Raw genomic sequence first — 23,865 nt, 5'->3', positions numbered from 1 at the left:
CAGTATTCTTGCCTGGAGAATCCCATGGACGGAGGAGCCTGGCAGGCTACAGTCCGTGAGGTCACAGAGTCAGACACGACTGAGCGACTTTCACTTCACTTCAGGTTTCCCTAACAGAAAGCCCAGTAAGAGAGTCAGTGTCCGTGCCGGTTCACACGGCCTCCCCCAGGTGGCCTCTGTCCGCCCAGCTGGGGTCTGGTGACCCCTGGTGTCCATCACCTTAAGTGACAGGAGCTCCAGGATCGTCTTGGGGACAGAGCTGTTCTGTTCCCATCTCGGGCTCACTGCCAGACTGCTTCCACTCAGAGGTAGCTCAGCCCGGCTCCTTGAGATGAATGGGGAGTGAAGACCATCTGTCTTCACCTTGATGCACTCCTGCCAGGGCCAAGCAGAGAGCAGGGAGCCTCCAGGGAAGCAGTCTAGGTGCCTGCCCTGCGCCCAGGGCACCCGGCATTAATTTCCACGGTGCTGCCTGAGAAGATGGGTGAGCACCGGGATGGCACATGCCAGGACCAGGAAGGTCTGGAGGCAGCAGGAGATGGTGCCAATCAGAGAACAACAAAGGGAGACGGTGTGCCGTGGCAAGGCAGCTGGGCAGCTCTGTGAAGTGGGTCCGATCAAATAACGCTACCCCCAAAGGAGCAGAGGAGGGGCCCACCTAGGGGGTCAGGAGGCTCGCTGTTCTCTTCCAACTGGCTGGGTGGCTTTAGTCAAGTGGCCCAGCTCCTTAACCACCCACCTCTGCAAGGCTCCAGGATTCTGTCCTTCCGAGACGGGACTGCAGAAGCAACAGAATAGTTCTCTTGCTGTTGTGTAGTCGCTAAGTCGTGCCTTTTGTGACCCCCATAGACTGCAGCCTGCCAGGCTCCTCTGTCCATGGGATTTCTCAGGCAAGAATACTGGAGTCGGTTGCCATTTCCTTCTCCAGGGGATCTTCCCGACCCAGGGATCGAACCTGCGGCTCTTGCATTGGCAGGCGGATTCTTTACCACTGAGCCACCAGGGAATATCCTAGAAAAGTTCTAGTACAACGTGAATGGCCAAAAAGTCATCTGTGTTCCTAGTGAGGATGCTGGAAAGTGCACGAGGCCGTTGCTTTTCTGTGGGGACGATCTGCTTCTAACCAACATCCTAGGCCCAGGTTCAGCGCTTCCCCCAGCTGTTTCCCTGCACAGGAGACACATCTTCATCAGGGCGGCTGCTCCCAGGCCTGGTAAAGCTCAGGAAGAACCAGCTGCCCTGAGGGCCAAACTGCAGGCCTGGAGTGGGCACCTCCCTCTCTCTGTCCATAAGCAGAGTCACCACTGTCAGACGTCTAGGTGGTGCTCCAGACATCCCCATTCCGTGCTTGAAATCCAGATATCATGTCAGAAATTCAGAACCTCGCCAGGTTATCAAGCACCGCATCTGGGCATTTGTAAACAGATGGGAGTCTTCATTCTTCATCAGACTGTGGCTGTGGTTGAGCCCTTTCTGAAACTCAATTTGAAAGTGAACGTGTTAGTCACTCGGTCAGGTCTGACTCTTTGAGACCCCCTGGACTGTAGCCCACCAGGCTCTTCTGTCCACGGGATTCTCCAGGCAAGAATACTGGAGTGGCTTGCCATGCTCTTCTCCAGGGGATCTTCCTGACCCAGGGATTGAACCCAATTCTCCTGCCTGGTGGGCAGATTCTTGACCATCTGAGCCACACTTTAAAGGTTAAAGAAATAATAATAACTTTTACTTCAGCTGGGTTGTAACTCATAAAAATATGTCTGTTGTATATATCACAGTATCCCCGGGGAATTTGAAAAAAAAAAGTTGAAATTGCACCGAATCACAGAACTCAGTGGGCTTGACCAAGGGTGAGCAGATAACTGAGACAATGATTCACTGAAATTTCTCCACCAGATTCTGGGAAAGACGGAAAACCGTGTCAGAGGTGCCTCAGAGGTCCTGGCCAATGTGCTCCAAAAATCCACAGGAAAGGGTTTTACCTTCAGGGGCAGGGTCTATAGAGAATGAAATGCTAACTTTGAGGAATGAAAACCAAATTCAGAGAATGGTCAGATGGTAGAGAGCTGCCTCTTTAGCTAGCAAAAATGCATATTTTTAAAAATACCTGTTTTTTACTTTTCCCATGATTTCTGTATTGTGGGACACAAAACAGGAAGCTAACACTTGACTGGACCCTTGAAGAGGCACAGAAAACAGTGGATCTGCCCCAGGGCTGACCAGGCCACATCGGGGTGTGCCACCTTCTGGAGGACCCAGAATGTCCCAATCCGAATCTCCCGTGGCGGCCTGGCGCCTGGCAGCCCTCTGTGTACCGTGGATGAATGAACAAATGAACGAATGTCTGAGGGAGACTCAGGAGACCACCAGGTAGCAGAAAGGAAACCGCATTTTGCGTTCTCCGCAGTGCCTGGGGTGGCACTTAGCAAGACCAGGGTCGGCTGCACAAGATGCCCGATTGCTTGTTCAAAAAGCAGGAAAAGAGCTTTTCCCTTTCTTCTGTGGCCTCTCTGCAGACCTGCCAGAGTGTTTCCTACCTCCCATTTAACGCCACGCTCCCTGGGGCAGGGGGATTCTTTCAGGGTGCAAAGATCCTCAGGGATGCCCAGAGCCTGCTCTGGAACTCAGCAGGAGGCGTGTGTGTATCGGGGGCCAGAAACGGACCTTCAGGATCCTGCCCGGGAAGGTGGCAGAAGGTGTGAGTCGATACCCCCAAGCCCCCGGCACGGTGCAGAGCTGTCCCGTCAGACTTCTCTTCTCTGAACACAGATTCAGAGACAAAATTCTTTCAAATTTCAGGACAGGGCCTGCGGCAGTAAGCCCCAAGCCCTGAGCCCCTTCTGAGTGTCTCTTCTCAATCTCTGAAGCCAGCTCCGCTGTAAGCAGTGATGGTCAGGGCACTGGAATGTTCCCCCGGGGTGTTTTGCAATAAAGGACTTTTTTTTTCTTCTGGGAACATGATATACTTCCAGCTGCTGCTGCTGAGTCACTTCAGTCATGTCCGACTCTGTGCAACCCCAGAGACAGCAGCCCACCAGGCTCCCTCGTCCCTGGGATTCTCTAGGCAAGAGTACTGGAGTGGGCTGCCATTGCCTTCTCTTCTACTTCCAGATACATCTTTATAATTCTCCCGCTTTCATCATTAGTTTCTGAGAAGGTCTCCCCATCACCCCTACAGCTGCCGGTCCTCCCTATGAGACTTCTGGTTCTCGGGGACTGTCTGCTACTCGCTACTCTTTGGAAAAGCCGTATTCATCCACTCCCTCCCCTCTAGCATGGAGGCCTTCTAGCAGGGACCCTGTCTCTCTGGGCCCGCATACAAGTGCTGGTGTGTGAGTGAGTGACTGTGATTTAATACTCCCTATGCGGCTTTGCCTCCTTTTTGGAGCAAGAGACATAAATAAATGATTGAAGGCTACTAATGTGGCTCGGTGGTAAAGAACCCGCCTGCCAATGCAGGAGACACAGGAGATGCGGGTTCGATCCCTGGGTCAGGAAGACCCCCTGGAGGAGGAAATGGCAACCCACTCCAGTACTCTTGCCTGGAAAATTTCATGGACAGAGGAGCCTGATGGGCCACAGTCCACGGGGTCGCAAAGAGTCGGACGCCACTAAGCACACACGCAGCACCCCCAAGCGTAAGAAGTAAAGCTCTTTCACAGATGAGGCCGAGCTGGTTCTGTTTGATTTCTGTGGCTGTGCGGCAGATGTCAGCTGGGCCTGCTGGTACTTCAGCTCCATTCTACCTGAACTCAGGGGAGAGCCGTGTTTGGGTCTGCCGTGGTCCCCAAACCGGGCCAGAACTACACATTTCAGCCCCATTTGGGTTTTGCATGGCAGTTCTCCTCCCAGTCCCCCCATTCACTTCATGTGGATTCCTAAGAACGAAGGAGCAGGCTGTCCAGTCAAAGCCACCTACAAGCCTTGAAGTTCCCTGCTTTGAAAGGGGTACATTTTAGGTCAGTCAGTTAAAGGTGTATAGTCATAGATGAAGGGGCTTCTCCAGTGGCTTGAGTGGTAAAGAATCTGCTTGCCAATGCAGGAGGCTCAGGAGATGAAGGTTGGATTCCTGGGCTGGGAAGACCCCCTGGAGGAGGTCTTACAAGCATGAGAGCAGCATCACTTCATGACTCACAGCCCTGGTGAGCCCTGCAGCTCGGACGTCTGACCCGGCTCTGTCACATCCTGGAAGCTCCGGCTGCAGAAGCCGCCTCCTCACTGGCTGAGTTTCAGACACATTGAGTGAAAGGCCAAGCACGCCGTCTCTGCTAGGAGACGGTTGGAGCAAATCCCGGAAAACAAAAACCGGGGAACCTGGCTGTAGCCGGGGGGCCGGTTTATCTCATGAGTGGACTCGGTGCCTCTCACAATCTCCTTGTCCTCAGAACTTCAGAGCACCTTCAGCCAGGAGCCATGCTTGGGGTTCTCCTCCCTGAGAAGAAAGGCTTCAGATCTGTGTGGCTGGAGGCTGAATACCAGGGCCACGCTGACTCCTGGGGAGGGGATTGGTGTCACTCTGCTCTGATGGGAGACGGCAGCACGGGCTTGGTCCTGAGGGCAGGTTCATTCTTCCTGGTGTGTAAAGTGTGTGGCTGAAAATAAGTGCATCTAGAAGGCATCCTCAGTTGCTTGACTGAAGACATGCACCGTTTCCGGACTTCCCTGGTGGTCCAGCGGCTAGGGCCCCGACCTTCCACTGCTAGGGAAGCAGGTTTGCGCCCCACTTGGGAACTAAGATCCCAAATGCTGCACGGTACAGCGAAAAAAAACGAGAAAATAAAAGACTGCAAACATAGCCCATTTCAAGACATGGAAGTTTAAGGCTGGTAGGTGGCTTTGCTTGGTGGGCACATCCCTTAGCTCTCAGAGATTGTCTCTACTGGATGGAGCCGTTGTTTTCCCTTCTGAAGCAGAGGAGGTTAATCCATGGTGGCCCCCTCCTCCAGGAAGAGAGGGTGCAGACCAGAGGCTTGCCAGAAAATGACTGTCACATCCAAGAGACCAGGTTCAGCCCCCAGCTCTGCCCTCAAGGGCTGCCCAACAGCTAGTGAGTCCTGAGCTTCGTGGGGCCTCCATGCAAGGGACTTGGATCCCAGAGGCCCCTAAATTCTCCAGGCCTGTGGATCCAGAGTAGCACTGCAGAATTACCAGCTGGTGCTCTGCTGATGGCCCAGAGCCCGCAGGCGGGGTTTGGAACTGGACGGTACCCAAGGCTTCTGTGGTTTCAGAAATAGCTCCATGCAATAGATTGTTACAAACACCTACGTGGAAAGGCTGTTTTCCAATGATGCTGCAGTGTTTGATTAATACTTCTGGATGGCATCACAGAATGACTACAGCAAGCCCTCTTGGCGTTGTGGCGAATTTGCTGAGCGTCAGAGGAAAACTGTCAGGTCAGGAACCTGATCATTCTTAACATGGCTCATTTGGCATTCTGTCCGTGTGGACACTCAGGCTACGCTTGTGCATGCACTGGAAAAAAAAACCCTGGGCCACCTTGAATGAAATGGTTTTGACCTCTAGTTTTTAAATGTGCGTTAGCGTGCAATAGGGAGCTTTCTCTGAGAGTTCCGCAAGCTGCCAGCCTTGGTGTCAGAGAGTCAGGTTTCTTTCAGAAAATTCACATCAGGGACATGTCGTTGCCAGGGAGTGGCACCTTTCACCTCTCGTATCAAGATGATGGAAAGTGGTGATTTAGTTTCTCAGTAATGTCCGATTCTTGCAACCCCCATGGACAATAGCCTGCCAGGCTCCTCTGTCCATGGGCTTCTCTAGGCAAGAATACTGTAGTGGGTTGTCGTTTCCTTCTCCAGGGGATCTTCCTGACCCAGGGATCGAACCTGAGTCTCCTGTATTGCAGGCAGATTCTTTACGGACTGAGCTACAACTGTTGCTGCTGCTGCTAAGTTGCTTCAGTCGTGTCCGACTCTGCGAGACCCCAGAGACGGCAGCCCACCAGGCTCCCCCGTCCCTGGGATTCTCCAGGCAAGAACACTGGAGTGGGTTGCCATTTCCTTCTCCAATGCATGAAAGTGAAAAGTGAAAGGGAAGTCGCTCAGTCGTGTTCGACCCTCAGCGACCCCATGGACTCCAGCCTTCCGGCTTCTCCATCCATGGGATTTTCCAGGCAAGAGTACTGGCGTGGGGTGCCATTGCCTTCTCCGACTGAGCTACAAGGGAAGCCTCAAAAGGCTGTTATTCCTAGCATGGATGTGGAGCAGTGAGCAAATGACGTCTAATTGTCTGGAAGGGAGAGCACTCCTCCAAGAAGGACCTGCACTGTCGGACACTTCCATCGCTCTGAAACGGACACCTTCACTTCTGTTTCACCAAAGGCGGTTCACTGCGCTGAAGACACTCACGTGTGCGATACTAGAGAAGGCGGGATGTCTCCAGCCTGCTGTGCTAAAATCATTGCTTCCACAGCAGAAAATAAACCCCAAGGAGAGGATTAGGGGTTGGGGGGCTGCATGTCACATATCAGGGGGCAGGGTGGAGAGAGACCGTGGTGCTCCCCTTTCTGATACTAACTTCAGACAAAGTCTATTCAAATCGCTTAGGATTCTAACCATACGAATTCTGCATTAAAGGATTTTTTTTTTTCCTAGAAGATCGGCCCTGGAGGCTTCCCCAGGTTTTTTGTTTTGTTTTGAATTTTACGATTTTATTCATGTACTTTGTTTATTTTTGAAAGGTGAAAGTGGTAGTCGCCCAGTCATGTCTGACTCTTTGCAATCCTGTGGACTTCGGTCCACCAGGCTCCTCCGTCCATGGAATTCAACAGGCAAGAATACAGGAGTGGATAGCCACTCCTTTCTCCAGGGGATATTCCTGACCTAGGGATCAGACCTGGGTCTCCTGCATTGCAGGCAGATTCTTTACCGTCTGAGTCACCAGAGAAGTGTTTTTATTGGAGTATAATTCTATGAAGACCTACAAGACCTTTTAGAACTAACACCCAAAAAAGATGTCATTTTCATTATAAGGGACGGAATGCAAAAGTAGGAAGTCAAGAAACACCTGGAGTAACAGGCAAATTTGGCCTTGGAATACGGAATGAAGCAGGGCAAAGGCTAATAGAGTTTTGCCAAGAGAACGCACTGGTCATAGCAAACACTCTCTTCCAACAACACAAGAGAAGACTCTACACATGGACATCACCAGATGGTCAACACCAAAATCGGATTGATTATATTCTTTGTGGCCAAAGATGGAGAAGCTCTATACAGTCAGCAAAAACAAGACCAGGAGCTGACTGTGGCTCAGACCATGAACTCCTTATTGCCAAATTCAGACTGAAATTGAAGAAAGTAGGGAAAACCACTAGACCATTCAGGTATGACCTAAATCAAATCCCTTATGATTATACAGTGGAAGTGAGAAATAGATTTAAGGGACCAGATCTGATAGACAGAGTGCCTGATGAACTATGGACGGAGGTTTGTGACATTGTACAGGAGACAGGAATCAAGACCATCCCCACAGAAAAGAGATGCAAAAAACCAAAATGGCTGTCTGAGGAGGCCTTACAAATAGCTGTGAAAAGAAGAGAAGTGAAAAGCAAAGGAGAAAAGGAAAGCTATAAGCATCAGAATGCAGAGTTCCAAAGAATAGCAAGGAGAGATAAGAAAGCCTTCCTCAGTGATCAATTCAAAGAAATACAGGAAAACAACAGAATGGGAAACACTAGAGGTCTCTTCAAGAAAATTAGAGATACCAAGGGAACATTTCATGCAAAGATGGGCTCGATAAAGGACATAAATGGTATGGACCTAGCAGAAGCAGAAGATATTAAGAAGAGGTGGCAAGAATACACAAAAGAACTGTACAAAAAAGATCTTCATGACCCAGATAATCACGATGGTGTGATCACTCACCTAGAGCCAGACATCCTGGAATGTGAAGTCAGGTGGGCCTTAGAAAGCATCACTACAAACAAAGCTAGTGGAGGCAATGGAATTCCAGTTGAGCTATTTCAAATCCTGAAAGATGATGCTGTGAAAGTGCTGCACTCAATATGCCAGCAAATTTGGAAAACTCAGCAGTGGCCACAGGACTGGAAGAGGTCAGTTTTCATTCCAATCCCAAACAAAGACAATGCCAAAGAATGCTCAAACTACCACACAATTGCACTCATCTCACACGCTAGTAAAGTAATGCTCAAAATTCTCCAAGCCAGGCTTCAGCAATACGTGAACTGAGAACTTCCAGATGTTCAAGCTGGTTTTAGAAAAGGCAGAGGAACCAGAGATCAAATTGCCAACATCCTCTGGATCATGGAAAAAGCAAGAGAGTTCCAGAAAAACATCTATTTCTGCTTTATTGACTATGCCAAAGCCTTTGACTGTGTGGATCACAATAAACTGTGGAAAATTCTGAAAGAGATGGGAATACCAGACCACCTGACCTGCCTCTTGAGAAACCTATATGCAGGTCAGGAAGCAACAATTAGAACTGGACATGGAAGAACAGACTGATTCAAAATAGGAAAAGGAGTACGTCAAGGCTGTATATTGTCACCCTGCTTATTTAACTTCTATGCAGAATACATCATGAGAAACGGTGGGCTGGAAGAAGCACAAGCTGGAATCAAGTTTGCCAGGAGAAATATCAATAACCTCAGATATGCAGATGACACCACCCTTCTGGCAGAAAGTGAAGAGGAACTATAAAAAGCCTCTTGATGAAAGTAAAAGAGGAGAGTGAAAAAGTTGGCTTAAAGCTCAACATTCAGAAAACGAAGATCATGGCATCTGGCCCCTTCACTTCATGGGAAATAGATGGGGAAACAGTGGAAACGGTGTCAGACTTTATTTTGGGGGGCTCCAAAATCACTGCAGATGGTGATTGCAGCCATGAAATTAAGACACTTACTCCTTGGAAGGAAAGTTATGACCAACCTAGACAGCATATTAAAAAGCAGAGATATTACTTTGCCAACAAAGGTCCATCTAGTCAAGGCTGTGGTTTTTCCAGTGGTCATGTATGGATGTGAGAGTTGGAATGTGAAGAAAGCTGAGCACCGAAGAATTGATGCTTTTGAACTGTGGTGTTGGAGAAGACTCTTGAGAGTCCCTTGGACTGTAAGGAGATCCAACCAGTCCATCCTAAAGGAGATCAGTCCTGGGTGTTCATTGGAATGACTGATGCTGAGGCTGAAACTCCAATACTTTGGCCACCTCATGAGAAGAGTTGACTCATTGGAAAAGACTCTGATGCTGGGAGGGATTGGGGGCAGGAGGAGAAGGGGACGACAGAGGATCAGATGGCTGGATGGGATCACCAACTCGATGGACATGAGTTTGAGTGAACTCCGGGAGTTGGTGATGGACAGGGAGGCCTGGCATGCTGCGATTCATGGGGTCGCAAAGAGTCGGACACGACTGAGCGACTGATCTGAACTGAAATGAATTGCTTTACAATGTTGTGATAGTTTCTGCCGTACGACAAGATGAATCAGCTATTTGTAAACATGTATCACCTCCCGCTTGCTGCTCCTGCCCCCATAAAAGGGGGAATCGACAGTAGCCCAGTAACAGTGGGGTCTCCGATACCCTGCTTGTACCAGTGGGCAGCTCCTCCACACAAAATTAATAAGGAAACACAGGCCTTAAATGACACATTAGACCAGACAGACTTGATCGACATTTGTTGGACATTCCATCCAAAAGCAGCAGAATACACTTTCTTCTCAAGTCGTTCCCCAGGTTCTCTAAGTGTGGTGCCTCAGTCCGGAAGCCAGGTCGATGGATCCTCACCCATCCAGCACACCTCCCAGCACTCGGCGGCTGCCCTCCGCCTCATTTCCTGTCGGAGCTGAGCTCAGGAAGACTCTTCTTTCCCCAAAAAGAGGAGGCAGAGAGGGCCAGGGATGGCTCCGACCACACACACTCAGGCCGTGAACTCACGCAACTCCAGTTGACGCATCCTGGCTGTTGGCGTGTGTGCTGTGCTCAGTCATGTGTGACTCTGTGCGACCCTGTGGACTATAGCCCTCCAGGCTCCTCTGTCCGTGGGGTTCTCTAGGCAAGAACACTGGAGTGGGCTGCCATTTCCTCCTCCAGGGGATCTTCAAAGCCAGAGACTGAACCCACATCTCCTGTGTTTCCTGTGTTGGCAAGCGGTTTCTTTACCACTGAGCCACCTGGGAAGCCCTCCTGGCTGCTGGGCGTCCCTGTAAATGTTGCAATCCTCATTTTTTTTCCCTTTCTTTTTTTGCTTTGGACCTAGTTCACAATGAAAAGGCACGCAAAGCAGGAAAAAAATTGCTGAGGATCCCAAAATAAAAAACTTGTTCCTTTCTTCCATGGTCTGTCTCAACTTGCTATGGTGTTATTTGCTATTTTTTATTAGTTTTTTATTGATAGTTGATTTACAGTGTACTAATTTCTGCCATACAATTTCAGTCATACATACATATGTATATATGCATGTGTATATATATACAGACACACACATTCTTTTATAATATTCTTCCCCATTATGGTTTGCCATAGGATATGGATGCTGAATACAGTTCCCTGTGCTACACAGTAGGACCTTGTTGTTTTTCCTTTTTACAGATAATAGCTTACATCTGCTAACCGCAGCCCCCCACGCCCCCTCATTTCTCGGTAAAGTGGGCGTTGTGAGAAGTGTGTCTGTTCTTTGTTGAAGCCTGGTTTTTGAGGCCCCCACAGCATTCCTTCCTACGTGGAGAGAGTTTTCTTTCTGTTCCCAACACAACAAGGCTTCTCAACTCCAAGCCTGGCCAATATTAGTGTCGTGGCAAAAAGAAATTGAAAAAAGCAAAACAAAGCAAATAGCAAACAAGTAAATCTAGTGGCGGAAGGAAAAAAGACCAGGGTACACAGATAACCTGAGTTCAACTCAGATTAACTTAATTAATTGGGGCCAGACTTAGATTTGGCATTTTCCTGGAAGTTGGGCTTTAGTAAATCACCAGCCTTTTCCAAGAAGTGGCCTCTGAAACCTCATCCAGGTGATCTGATTTTGCCCCTTTCGATTAACGCTGTCTTGTCAGGAGTCCAAGCTGGCGCTCCAGACGATTCGCAGCAGGAGAACAGCCCTACTATCCAGCCCTACTATTCAGCTCGCCCTGAATCCAGACCCGTCCTGTGTTTGCTCAGAAAGAAGGCTGGGGAGTCCATGTGCTCCAGAGGAAGGCTGCCACCTGCCATGTTTCTGGCGACCTCCCATCCCCTCCTCTGCTGGGGGCTGTCCCGGAGGGTGGGGAGACACCCTCCCACAACCTGGATTCAGGGCCAGAGCCGCAGAGAACCAGCATCCTGAGTTCAGCGTGAGTTCCCAGCTTGAACGGGTCAGCCTTTTGGAAATCAGGGCTTACAGATGGACAAGTCCCATCAGTAATATTCACCTTTCTTTAAAAAAATAATAATATTTTATTCATTTATTTTTGCCTGTGCTGGGTCTTTGCTGCTGCGTGGGCTTCTCTCTAGTGGCAGTGAGTGGAGGCTCCTCTCTAGTTGCAGCGGACAGGTTTCTCTTGTTGCAGAGCACGGGCTCTAAGCATGTGTGCTCAGCAGCTGTGGCTCCCCGACTCTAGACCACAGACTCAGTAGTGTGGCTCACAGGCTTAATTGCTTCTCGACATGTGGAATCTTCCCGGACCAGGATCCAGCCTGTGTCTCCTGCATTGGCAGGTGGATTCTTCACCACTGTGCCACCAGGGAAGCTCATATTCACCTTTCTTATTTAAGCCAAACTTCACAGGTTAGAGACCTCAGGAATTCATAAATAAGTACATGAACATGTATTTGTGTGGGAATGTGTGTGTCTACTGCACGCGTGCTAAGTCTCTTCAGTCGTGTGTGACTCTTTGTGACCCTATGAACTGTAGCCCACCAGGCTCCTCTGACCGTGGGATTCTCCAGGCAAGAATGCTGGAGTGGGTTGCCATGTCCTTCTCCAGGGGATCTCCCTGATCCAGGGACTGAACCTTCATCTCCTTTGTCTCCTACACTGGAGATCTCCAATCTCCTGGGCAGATTCTTATCACTAGCCCCACCTGGGAAGCCCCGTGTGTCTACTAGGCACAAATAAAAGCAAGATAACAGAGGTACAAATAGGAGTATTCAGTTGCTGCTTTAAAAAAGAATATGGCAGAGGTTCAGTTAACGTGAACTCCCCAAAATAAAAATGCACAGCTCCTCATTTAGTTGTGTTGCTTTTGCTTTTATTTTTTTTTCTGGCATCCAATAAACATTGGTTGCATTACAAAGTAAATAGATTCAGGCAACTTATTGCTCTGCATCTTTTCTCCATTTTTTAAATTGAAGTAAAGTTTATTTACAATGTTGTGTTAGTTTCAGGCATACAGAAAGGTGATTAAGATGTGTGTGTATATATATATATAATATGTATATACATATTTTTCATATTTTTTCCATAATAAGTTATTACAAGGTATTGAACACAACTCCCTGTGCTATACAGTGGGGCCTTGTTGTTTATTTTATACGAAGTAGTATGTATCCATTTATCCCAAACTCCTTACTTTTGGGTTTTGAAAAGCATTTCTTAAGTCACTGGATATAGTAAGAAATCTCTCCTTAAATTATCAAAGGGAAAAACTAAGGTATTTTTGGATGCTCCCTCTCCTTGTTTGAAACCTTGTTGTCGACCTGGGTGCTGGCACGCGGGGACCCTCTCAGCTGTCCCTGTCCATCATCGTGTGAGACGAAGCGTTCGTCTAAGTTTTGCAGTCAGGTGTTTGTTTTCCAAAAAGCCTGCGAGAGGTGAGACAAATGGTTCGACTTAAGTGTGTGGTGTGACTGCATCGGGAAGCAGTGAAACCACGGCAGCGACACTGCAGCATCACATCACCATGGCAACGGGTGGAAATAATGGCCCCCTTCGGGAATAAAAGAGATCTCAAATCCTGTTGCAGGCAAGTAGCATTGGTTGTCTGCAGTAGAGATGGCTTCCGATAATTGTTTCAGAAATTCCTTATCAACAGAAAATGAACAAGAAGTGGCGTCTTCAGAAAATGAATGGATTTACAGACAAGTAACGTGATCATCTAAGACACCTGGGAAGGCAGGGTGATGATGTGACTAGCCGATGAGGAGGTGCCAAGGGCAATCGGTGCACGCTGCTCTTCCAGGACCTGCTGGAAGCCTGGTCAGTGGTCCTGCCGAACAGGACAGGACTGTTGTCAACCTGTGCTGCCGTCTTTCCTGGCCTTTCCACCTCTGGATTCTTGCTTTATTGGAGGCAGAAATAACTGGGACTTGAACGAAAGAGTATATAACTACCTACCACAGTCCTTGACACATAGGAAGTACTCAGTGAACAGAACTTCAGATCAAATTCTCAGGGCAAGGAAGTCAGTGCTTGGGGCTGGTGGTAGGAACTGTAACAGTACTGACCACAGTGGTGATGGAGCAAGACATCATAGCGAACTTTCCTCGAGACACTGTGTGCTGCTTTGGCGCGTTGGTTGTGTCCTGGTTCCTTCTGAGAGATGTGTAACTGGTTAGACCTCTCTGCACAACTTGGTGCCTCCTGGCTCTAATAAACCCGTCCATGGGGAAGGCACTTCCTTTATGAAGGGGCCACATTTCCGGGCATACAGCTCAACCCATAGAATGTGAAAGAAAGAAGCTCTGTTTAAAAAAAACAAAAACAAAAAACTTCCACTTTAATGCAAAAGAAGAACTTGGTCAGAACAGGCAGCTGCTGTGGGAGCTTCAGATTTTCAGATAACAGACTGGAGAGTAAAAACTGGGGGTCCATTTCCCCTTTTCTTTCGGGAAGTGCTGTAGAGAGAAAGCAGATCTTTCTATTATAAGTCCTTTCTTCAAAGCAGCATCGTGCCTGAAATAGAATTTCCTCCAAGCTGAGTGGGAAACTCTAGAATAAAAGATTTCTACCTTGGAAGCCTGTTTGGGGAAAGGCACGCACCATACATGTGCTAGAGTTTTCCTTCACGTTTTCTTTGCTTTCTGTTGTATTTCAGTTTCGTTTCGCCTTGAAGGAATTCAGGGGGGAGGAGAACACTGGTTGGCAACTTTTATTTGGAAAGGAAATCTGAAGCGTGGGGGGACTCAGATGGGTCTTGCTGTGCCCTTTCTTGCTCTCTGCGGGCTGTGATCCCTGCTTCTTCTGGACGCCCGGTGCCTTCTCTGCTTCTGCCCTTCCAAGCGCAGCGCACCGGCGGGCTTTGATGACCCTGCTGGGACCGCTGACTGCAGCAGCCAGCAATCGAGATGCCTTTCTTTCAGCCGGACTGTTTCTCCACCACCTTTCTTCCTGATTTATTTTAAACTTCAAAAAACAAACAAACAAAAAAGACACAATACCAGTGCCAATTATAAATTTATTTGTGAGTGTTGATTTCCACTAGAGATGAGCCATCTCTCCTGACACTTTTTTTCCCCTGCTGGATTTGGGGCTCTGATTTCTGATGACATAGTCTGGGCACGGGCAGCTGCTAGCTTCACAAGGAGAACTACAGAGGGAATACCCACGTAAATTATGGATCGCCTTTTGCATCAGTAGCCTGCCTGGCAATGTTCAGATTGTCAGTCAGTGAGACTCCGGTGCCGTGGACATGGGTTTGAACGAGTTGATCACCTCGGGGCTGTTCAGAAAGCCTGGCTCTGTAAGTATCAGGGGATGAGGAACACAGATGGGAAAAGGGATTTCCGGAAGCTGCTTTATGTCTCTGGCTTAGGTTGGGAGAAAAATGCATTTTCCAACAGTTTTTAAAATGTAATATCTAATGTTGCCTCTCACTGTTAATTTAGGAATGTCATAGCAATTCTATTCCCAGTCAAGTTTCTCTGTGAGCTCATGCTACCAGTTTGTAAAATGTAACATCCGTGTAGGTGGTGAGTGAACAGTTGTGTCCAAATGATTTGTGCAGATTTTATGTCTTCCTATGCGTTAAATTGCTGTTTAATGTGAAAGTCCTTTCTCCTCGCTTAAAATGTAATATCTAAATGTTCTTTATGCAAAGAGAACGTGCTTAAAATTTTGGATATGTATCTTTCAGCTAATGTGGAAATTGTAAAGATATTTTAGGAAATATTTGACATGAAAACTGACTAACCAATTTAAAAAAATGGGAGAAAGATTTTCTTTTCTGTTTTTTCCCTTCCTTCTCTTCCTCCCTTCTCCTACTGTTCTTTTTTTTTTCTTCCTTTCCTTCTTTCCTTCCTTCTTTTATCCTCTCTCTCTCTTTCCTTTTCTTTCTCCTGCAGCTTCTATTGAGACTGCATCATTTTCTAATTGCATCTGTTCTCACAGAGACTGTATCTTTGATGGATATTCAGATTACTTTTCAACTGCTTGTGCTACTCGCCCTTGAATGATTTTGGATACATATGGTGAGGACAGGCTTACTAATGAGGGGAACAAATACTAGGCTGCCTCCTCTGAAGTGTTTCATTTAAATCAGTTTGTCCCAGGATGTCAGTCTTTCCCAGCAAAGCACAGGGAACCCCTCCAGGCTCCTGCACACTCCTCTGGGGACCTCAGGTCCTCTCAGCGTTACCGTAACGACTCCACCTGCTCACTCGGGGTCACGCAGTCAGGAAGCTGCTGGGTCAGGCTGACCTCCTCCCTGGGAGCACCCCCTCCCCACCTGTTAGAAGGGCACCCCAGCAACATCATGAATGGGATCTACAGCTCACCTTAAATTTGCCTTTTCAATGCTGTTTGCACTATGAGAGCACATTGGCTAGGTCACATTAGAAAGGCTAGAGTGAGAAACTTCATGGTACTTTACCTCTTATGCGAAAAGCCATCTGTCATCTTCCAACCAACTTTGGTGCTGCCGGGCTGCGCTTTGTTTAGAGGAGTGTGTGTGTGTGTGAGTGTGTGTGTGTGTGTGAGTGTGTGAGTGTGTGTGTGTGTGTGTGTGTGTGAGTGTGTGTGTTGTGTGTGAGTGTGTGTTGTGTGAGTGTGTGTGTGTGTGTGAGTGTGTGTGTGTTGTGTGTGTGAGTGTGTGTGTGTGTGTGTGTGTGTGTGTGTGTGTGTGTGTGTGTGTGTGTGTGTGTGTGTGTGTGTGTGAGTGTGTGAGTGTGTGTGTGTGTGTGAGTGTGTGTGTGTGTTGTGTGAGTGTGTGTGTGTGTTGTGTGAGTGTGTGTGTGTGTGTGTGTGTGTGTGTGTGTGTGTGTGTGTGTGTGTGTGTGTGTGTGTGTGTGTGTGTGTGTGTGTGTGTGTGTGTGTGTGTGTGTGTGTGTGTGTGTGTGTGTGTGTGAGTGTGTGTGTGTGTGTGAGTGTGTGTGTGTGTGTCATGTATGGGACTGCGCACAGAAAACAGTGAGGGACCACTTCTATGGGAGGTGCCAGCAAAGGGCATCCAGTTATAAATTCCTGTTCTTTCACACTAAGTGGTGCTTGATGTCCTGGAAAAAGGCTCAGAATAAGGAAAACTTGCCTTGTTGCTCGCATAGTACTTTTTTAAAAAAATCATTTATTTATTATTTTGGGCTGTGTTGGGTCTTCCTTGCTGTGCGGGTTTCTTCTCCGGTTGCGGCGAGGGGGGCCGCTCTCTAGTTTCAGCGCGTGGGCTTCTCACTGCAGAGGCTCCGCTCCTTGGGCACGCGGGTTCTCGGGTGCAAGGGCTCCGTCGTCGCGGCTCCCAGGCTCCACAGCCCAGGCTCAGTAGCTGCGGCCGGTGGGTTAGTTGCCCTGCAGCACGTGGGGTCTTTCCTGGCCCAGGGATTGAACCTGTGTCCCTTGCGTTGCGAGGAGGATCATTAACCACTGGATACCGCCAGGGAAGCCCTTTCCCTTAGTACTTTGTCCCAATCAGGCACACGGTGAGATTTTATAAGATTTTACTCCTTCGGATGCGATTTAAATCCCACCCCCCTCAGTTTGGCTTTGGGGCCAGTAAGGTGGCCAGGGGATGCTCCCGTTCTGTCCCCCAGATCCTGGGCCGGCTTGGGACCCCCACTCCCCTTGGGAGTGAACCACCTTCACAACACAGGCAAACTGAGACCTGTGTCTTCCACTTCCTGCCCCGGGGACCTCCTGGGAACTCCCGGGCTCTCGGGCAATATAAATGGGAACGTTCTCAGCACAAGGGATCAGGGAACCTGTACGGTCAGCCCCCAGTGGGCAGGGCAGACCTGCGCGGCCTGATGCTCACCTGTGATAGGGTGTCGGGGCCAAAGAGCTTATGGTCTCACCTGCTTTCCCCGGAACAAACTCCCCACCCCTTTGGCCCTCCTGTCTGACGTCTGCAGGCTGCGGGGCCGGCCTCCACCTTGTGACTTCATTTCCAGGCTGTGCCCCTGGGCAGCGCCCCCCACCCCCGCCAGCCCTCCTCCCCTCCCAGATCCAGGGCCCAGGGCCTGCAGAGCAGAGAGCTGAGCCGAAGCAGAGTATGAACCCCCTGCTTAGCGGACTGCACCCCCGTTTGCTTACCTGTGCTGGAGCCCACGCCGCGGACAGGTGAGGAGGGTGTCGCTGGAAGTGTGTGGAAAGGTGGCGGTGCAGGAGGGCTCCGGAGGGGACCAGGTCAGGGAGACGGTGCCCTCCAGGGGCACGCGGCAGTGGCTACTCTGCCTCCGGGTCCCAGTGATTGGAAACGGGGTCCCGGGAGGGAAGACGTGCCTATGGGCGGGTTGGCCGGAAAAGCCTGCGGTCTCAGAGCCTGGGAAGGCGGCGATGAGGCTGCCCTCGGTCATCCCTGTCTTCCCTGCTCCCGACACCCTGCCCGGCACACAGCAGGTGTTCACGCAGCCGTCTCCACATAAACGAACACGAGCTGGCTAACGAAGCAACCTCCGTTGGCTCTGCGATGTTTGGGGGCGATCACGGCTCACGTGTGATGTGTTTTGTCTTGCTTCAAACACGCATGCGTAGCGACCTCGTTTGAAGCACGGGAAAGCGCTGCAGGCTTTGAATCAGATGCTGAGTCCAAATCCTGAGCCATCACTTCCTTGCTTTGAGACTCCGGGGGTGACTTGACCCTTGTAAGGGCGTAGTTCCCTCTTTAGTGGCCAAGGGAGCAAGATGAGAAGATTCTCAGCAAGCCTCCTGGCCCTGAGTGGGCTCCGTAGAACATCCCTATTTTTATTTCTTTCTTCATGTTCTCCTAATTGCACTGGGTAGCAGTCATTTGTATTTCTTAGGAAAATACATTTATAAAGTCAGTCGTGCTCGGGGAAAACAGACTCTTGAAAATGTTTCCTAAGGCATTAAAAGCAAATAGTAGCACCGTCGATTTTAAGAGCAGCCTGTGTGCTTTCCATTTCAGAACTGTACTCGGTTACACTCATCCTGTTAAAAGGGTTTTAAAAAAATTAAAAAAGGAGGCAGCACAATACTGTAAGCAGTTTTAAGTCTAAAATCATCTTGCAGAGCCGGGAATTGAAAATGTGTTTTACTCCATCCGTTTGTGGCCGTTCACATGTGGACATAAGGCACTGGGGTTCTGCCGGGTTTGAAAACTAGAGCAAAAGGAAAGAGACCCAGCTTAATTAGTATAAATGTTGCCGTGTAACTTCTAATCATGAGTGTAATTTGCAATGCATGCTCACCATGTAATTTAGCACAATGGGACCTGCAGAATGTAGGACTCGTATTTAATCAAGAGAAATGATTAATGCAGAAATGGGTGGAGTGTGGAGACTGGGATCCTGTATAGAAGCCCCACATACCCACTGGGATATTCCGTCTATAGCCCCATTTTCAACACCCCTACGTCCCCACCCAGGGGACACTGTGTCAGCTACTGAGCTGTATTACTCAATGTTATCGTGCCTCAGTTTCCTCACGTGTGAAGCGGGGACAGCAGTGGTCCTGATCTCTTATTGTTGCTGTAAGGGTCAAATGAGTGAACAGGGGAAAGCCTTGGGTACACAGCACTCAGCCAATGTCATGTACACTCACTTCTCTGAATGTTCTCTGTTGTTGCTGTTCGGTTGCTCAGTCGTATCTGACTCTTTGTGATCTCCATAGACTGCAGCACACCAGGCTCCCCTGTCCTTCACTATCTCCCAGAGTTAGCTCAAACTCATGTCCATCGAGTCGGTGATGCCATCCAGCCATCTCATCCTCTGTCATCCCCTTCTCCTCCCGCCTTCAATCTTTCCCAGCATCAGGGTCTCTTCTAATGCTTTTATTCATGGGGGTCTTGGAAGCCAGCCTGGCGAGGGTGCCCGTTATCCCAAAGTACAGTACGTGGTGATCCTGGGACGCTGTCTTTATTGAGGTAGAATTCACATAACCAAAAGCTCACTTTTCACTTTCATGCATTGGAGAAGGAAATAGCAACCCACTCCAGTGTTCTTGCCTGGAGAATCCCAGGGACAGGGGAGGCTGGTGGGCCGCCGTCTATGGGGTCACACAGAGTCAGACACGACTGAAGCGACTTAGCAGAGAGAGAGCCACTTTAAAGAGTACAGTTCAGAGGCATTTATTACCTTCATAATGTTGTGAAGCTGTTGTGTCCACCTAGTTCAGCATATTTTCATCACCCCAAGAGATGCTCTGTACTCATTAAGCAGATAATTCCCATTTTCCCCCTCGCCCAAGCCCCTGTCGATCGTGTATTTGACTTCGTCTCTTTCGATTGCTGTAGATGGATGGATTCTGCTATTTCATAGCAATGAAATCAGACATTAGGTGAGCTTCTCGTCTGGTCTGTTTCACTTCCCTTTGTGTTTTTGGGGGTCACCCATGCTGTAGCAGGTGTTCGTGCCTCATTCCTTTGCATGGCCGCCTAATAGCTCATTGTATGCACTTGCCACAGTTATCCATTCATCGGCTGATGGACGTTTGGGTTGCCTTTGACTGTTGCGGAGAGTGTTGCTATGGATGTTGGCGTACAGGTTCCTGTGCTCCTGCTTTCAGTTCTCCTGGACGTGTGCCTAAGAGTGGACTTACTGGGGACAGAGCGGTGTCAATGGTGGAGGAATCCTCCCGGCTGTTTCCACAGCAGCTGCACCGTTTTGCATTCCCACCAGCAACGTGTAAGGATTCCTGTGCCTCCATATTCTCACCAACACTTGTTATTTCCTATTAATTTTTAAGTCCAGTCATTTTAGTGGGTGCGAGTGGGATGTCATTGTGGTTTTGTTTTGGTTTACAGTTCTCTTCCCTGGTGGCTCATACAGTAAAGAATCTGCCTATAAGGCAGGAGACACAGGTTCCATCCCCAATCAGAAGATCCCCTGGAGAAGGAAACGGCAACCCACTCCAGTATCCCTGCCTGGGAAATCCCATGGACAGAGGAGCCTGGCGGCCGCAGTCCCTGGGGTTTCAAAGAGTCGGTGTGGCTGACAGACGGACACCTCGCTTTTGGTTTAAATCTCCCTGACAGTTAGTGACGCTGAGCATCTTTGCGTGTGCTTGCTGGCCACTTGTGTATCTTCTTTGGAGAAATGTCTGTTCAAGTCCTTTATCTGTCTTTTAACTGGGTTATTTGTTTTCCTGTTGTTGAGTGCTGAGGGCCCTGCGTGTATTCTGGATGCTAGTTCCTTATCCGGTATGAAATTTGCAAATGCATCTCCCCGTTCTGCAAGGCGTCTTTTCACGTTCTTGCTAGGCCCTTTGATGCACACAAGTCCTGAGATGGTTTTCGGTAGCAACAGAACACAGCCACGAACAACTCTGAATCAGGAAGGGAGAAAGCCCTTTCCTTCTTTGCTCCCTTCCAGGCTTCCTCTTGCTCAAAGGGAGAGGCCCGGTTTGATGTCACTGTGTCTGCAAGACCTTTACTTATCTTTTTCACAGAAACAGAACAGGCTTTGGCCAAGAGCCTTCCTCGGGGCCAGTGTTTAGTGCGAATGTCTTCCCCTTCCCCACTGAGCTGATTGTTAAGATCATCTCTATACATGCTAACGAGACTGGTTTTCTTATTTATGCTAATGAGAGGATTTCCTTTTAGATATATGTACTGAGTTTCTTTCAGGCTTCCCTTGTAGCTCAGTCGGTAAAGAATGCCTGCAGTGCAGGAGACCTGGGTTCGATCCCTGGGTCAGGAAGTTTCAATCCCTGGGTTCGATCCCTGGGTCGGGATCCCTGGGTCCCTTCTCCCCTGGAGAAGGAAATGGCAACCCACTCCAGTATCCTTGCCTGGAAAATCTCACGGACATAGGAGCCTGGTGGGCTGCAGTCCATGGGGTTGAAAAGAGTCGGGCTCGACTGAGCGACTGGCACTAATGAGTGGATGGCGAGATAGATCTTGTGATGCTGCTGGGAGGACACAGGCGTGTAGGAACTGCTGCTGAAGGCCCTGGGCAGAGAGCAGGGCATGTGGGCTGGCCCGTCTGGGGAAGGGGCGCAGGGTGGACGGCAGGCACCAGGCTGACCAGCCCTGGGAGAGCAACCTGGCTGTGCCCCAGGGGCTGCACCCAACACTGCTTCTCGTGGCTCCTCACCTAATTCTCATGATTGCCCGATGAAGTGAAGGAGGCCTTGACCTTCAGGGTGAGCAGACGGAGCGAGTGAAAGGTAGGAAGTTAACTGCAAGAAGAATGTGAAAGGTTGATGACCGACAGGTGTAGGGGAGGAGGAAGGAGGAGGTCTGGAAGGACCGGGAAGGATCCCACAGCCAGTGAAGCAGGAGACGGGCCGACAGGGAGCTAGAGGCATTTTAGAAACACCGTCACAACTTTCTTAGCTCGGCGTCTGTATCCATTTCCCAGGGCCGCTGTAGGACATGAACACAGACTCGGTCACTTACAGCAGAGATGCTTCTCTCACAGATCTGGGGGCTGGACCTCTGAAATCAAGCTGTCAGTAGGGCCCAGCTTCCTTTGAAAGCTCCAAGTGAGGGTCCCTCCCGGCCTCCTCCAGCTCGTATGGCCCCTGGCAATTCTTGGCTTGTGGCTGCATCGCCTCAGTCTCTCTCTGCCTCAGTCTTCACAAGGTGTTTTACAAAAAAAAAAAAAAAATCCAGCCTTTCTTTCCTCCGGTACATCTCCTTCACATCTGCACAGGACTCATCACTTCTGACACTCCTGGCCCCAGAATGCATGGAGGTTCTCAAACGGCTGGCGGTTCCTCTGCCCCGAGCAGTTCTCCGTGACACCAGCTGGGCTCCCTACAGTGGAACTGGATTCTGACATCATCCGGAAATGGCATCACATTCCACGGGTGAAGGGCTCAGTCCCCGGAAACTGCTCCCCCTTCAGATGCCACTCGCAAGTCCAGCTTGTCATCTGGGCTTCAGACTGATCGGCTCGAAAGCAAAGGTTCCCACAAGCCCCTACTTGGGCTTGATTAATTCGCCAGGTCAGCTCACAGAACTCAGCACATTTCCCAGCTTATTAGAGGATGTGATAAAGGATACAGATGAATAGCCAGATGGAGAGAGGCACGGGACCAGGTCTCGGGGAGAGGCACACGGCCAGTTCCGAGTGTAGGAGCTTCTGTCCCCGGGGAGCTGGGGGGTGTCACCCAACTCATGTACCAATGTGTTCACCCCACCTGGGAGCTCTCCGAAGCCCACACTATTGGGATTTTTATGGAGGCTTCATCACCAGGCATTGCTGTTGTTCAGTTGCCAAGTCGTGTCCGACTCTTAGCGACCCCATGGACTGCAGCATGCCAGTCCTCCCTGTCCGCCACTATCTTCCAGAGCTTGTTCAAACTCATATCGATTGAGTCAGTAATGCCATCCAACCGTCTGATCCTCTGTCGTTTCCTTCTCCTTCTGCCTTCAATCTTTCCCAGCTTCAGGGTCTTTTCTAGCTCTTTGCATCAGGTGGCCAAAGTATTGGAGCTTCAGCTTCAGCATCAGTCCTTCCAATGAATATTCAGGGTCTATTTCCTTTCTGATTGACTGGTTCGATCTCAGTCATGTTCGGCTCTTTGTGACCCCATGGACCACAGCACATGAGGCTTCCTTGTCCTTCACCATCTTCTGGAGTTTGCTTGAATTCATGTCCACTGAGTCACTGATGCCATCCAACCATCTCATCCTCTGCCTCCCCTTCTTCTTTTGCCTTCAGTCTTTTCCAGCATCATGGTCTTTAGCTCTGTTCCCAGCACTCTGTCCTTCTCAAGAGAATGGGGGAAGAGAAGGTAAAAACATCAAGCTTCTAATCACAGGCTGGTCTTTCTGGTGACTGGTCCCATTCAGAAGCCCACGCAGAGTTGCCTCATTAGAGCAAAAGACACTCCCATCAGCCAGGCCTTTGAAAGGGTTTTAGGAGCCCTGTGTCAGAAACCAGGGTCAGAGATCAAATAATAGAATCAAAGATGCTTCTAGTGTTCTTATCACTTAGGACAGTCCAAGGGCTTTAAGGGAAATTACAGGACTTCCCTGTAGCTCAAACATTAAAGACTCTGCTTGCAATGCAGGAGATCCAGTTTCAATCCCTAGGTCGGGAAGATCCTCTGGAGAAGGGAATGGCAACCCACTCCAGTATTCTTGCTTGGAGAATCCCATTGACAGAGAAGCCTGCAGGGCTACAGTTTGAGGGGTCACAAAGGGTCAGACACGACTGATCGACTAACACACTTATGCCAGGAGCCGGGATGAAGACCAAATATGTATCACATGTTATGAATCATACATGTTCTTCTCCGTGTGCATCTCTCCTCTTCTTATAAGGCCACCACCTGTTAGGTTAGGGCCCACCCTAGTCCATTATGGCCTCATCTTAAAATGAAAAGATCTGCTTTCATCTGCAAAGATTGTATTTCCCAAGAGGCCACATTCTGAGGTTCCGGGCAGACAGGAATTTGGAGGGAACTCAGTTCAGCCCAGTATGGCATCTGTTACAGGTGGGCTGTCTGTCCTTTTCCACTGCAGGTCTAGAGGGCAGTAATGGTACAGTATTGGGTTTCCTAAGACCAAAGTAATCTATGGTAAACCTAGACAGTGCATTAAGAAGCAGAGACATTGCTTTCCTGACACACGTCCCTGTAGTCAAA

At 49.3% G+C, this 23,865-nt stretch overlaps 1 protein-coding gene across 5 annotated transcripts in view; it reads left to right on the top strand.

Annotated features, from left to right (window-relative positions):
- The window catches only part of PTPRE (protein tyrosine phosphatase receptor type E), a 180,216-nt gene that overhangs the window by 78,770 nt on the left and 77,581 nt on the right, over nucleotides 1–23,865 (top strand). Inside the window, exon 1 of one of the 5 annotated variants that reach the window (XM_070363933.1) lies at nucleotides 14,123–14,623. The exons of the other annotated variants lie outside the window; for them this stretch is intronic. The gene's annotated coding sequence lies outside the window, so the exon portion shown is untranslated. Of the gene's footprint in view, nucleotides 1–14,122; nucleotides 14,624–23,865 lie in introns of those variants that run through there. 5 annotated transcript variants of the gene reach the window in all.

The sequence above is a fragment of the Bos mutus genome, chromosome 26, assembly GCF_027580195.1.
Source record: "Bos mutus isolate GX-2022 chromosome 26, NWIPB_WYAK_1.1, whole genome shotgun sequence".
Taxonomy (NCBI): domain Eukaryota; kingdom Metazoa; phylum Chordata; class Mammalia; order Artiodactyla; family Bovidae; genus Bos; species Bos mutus.
Note: the sequence above shows the minus strand (reverse complement) of the source record. Positions and strands in the feature narration are given on the sequence as shown.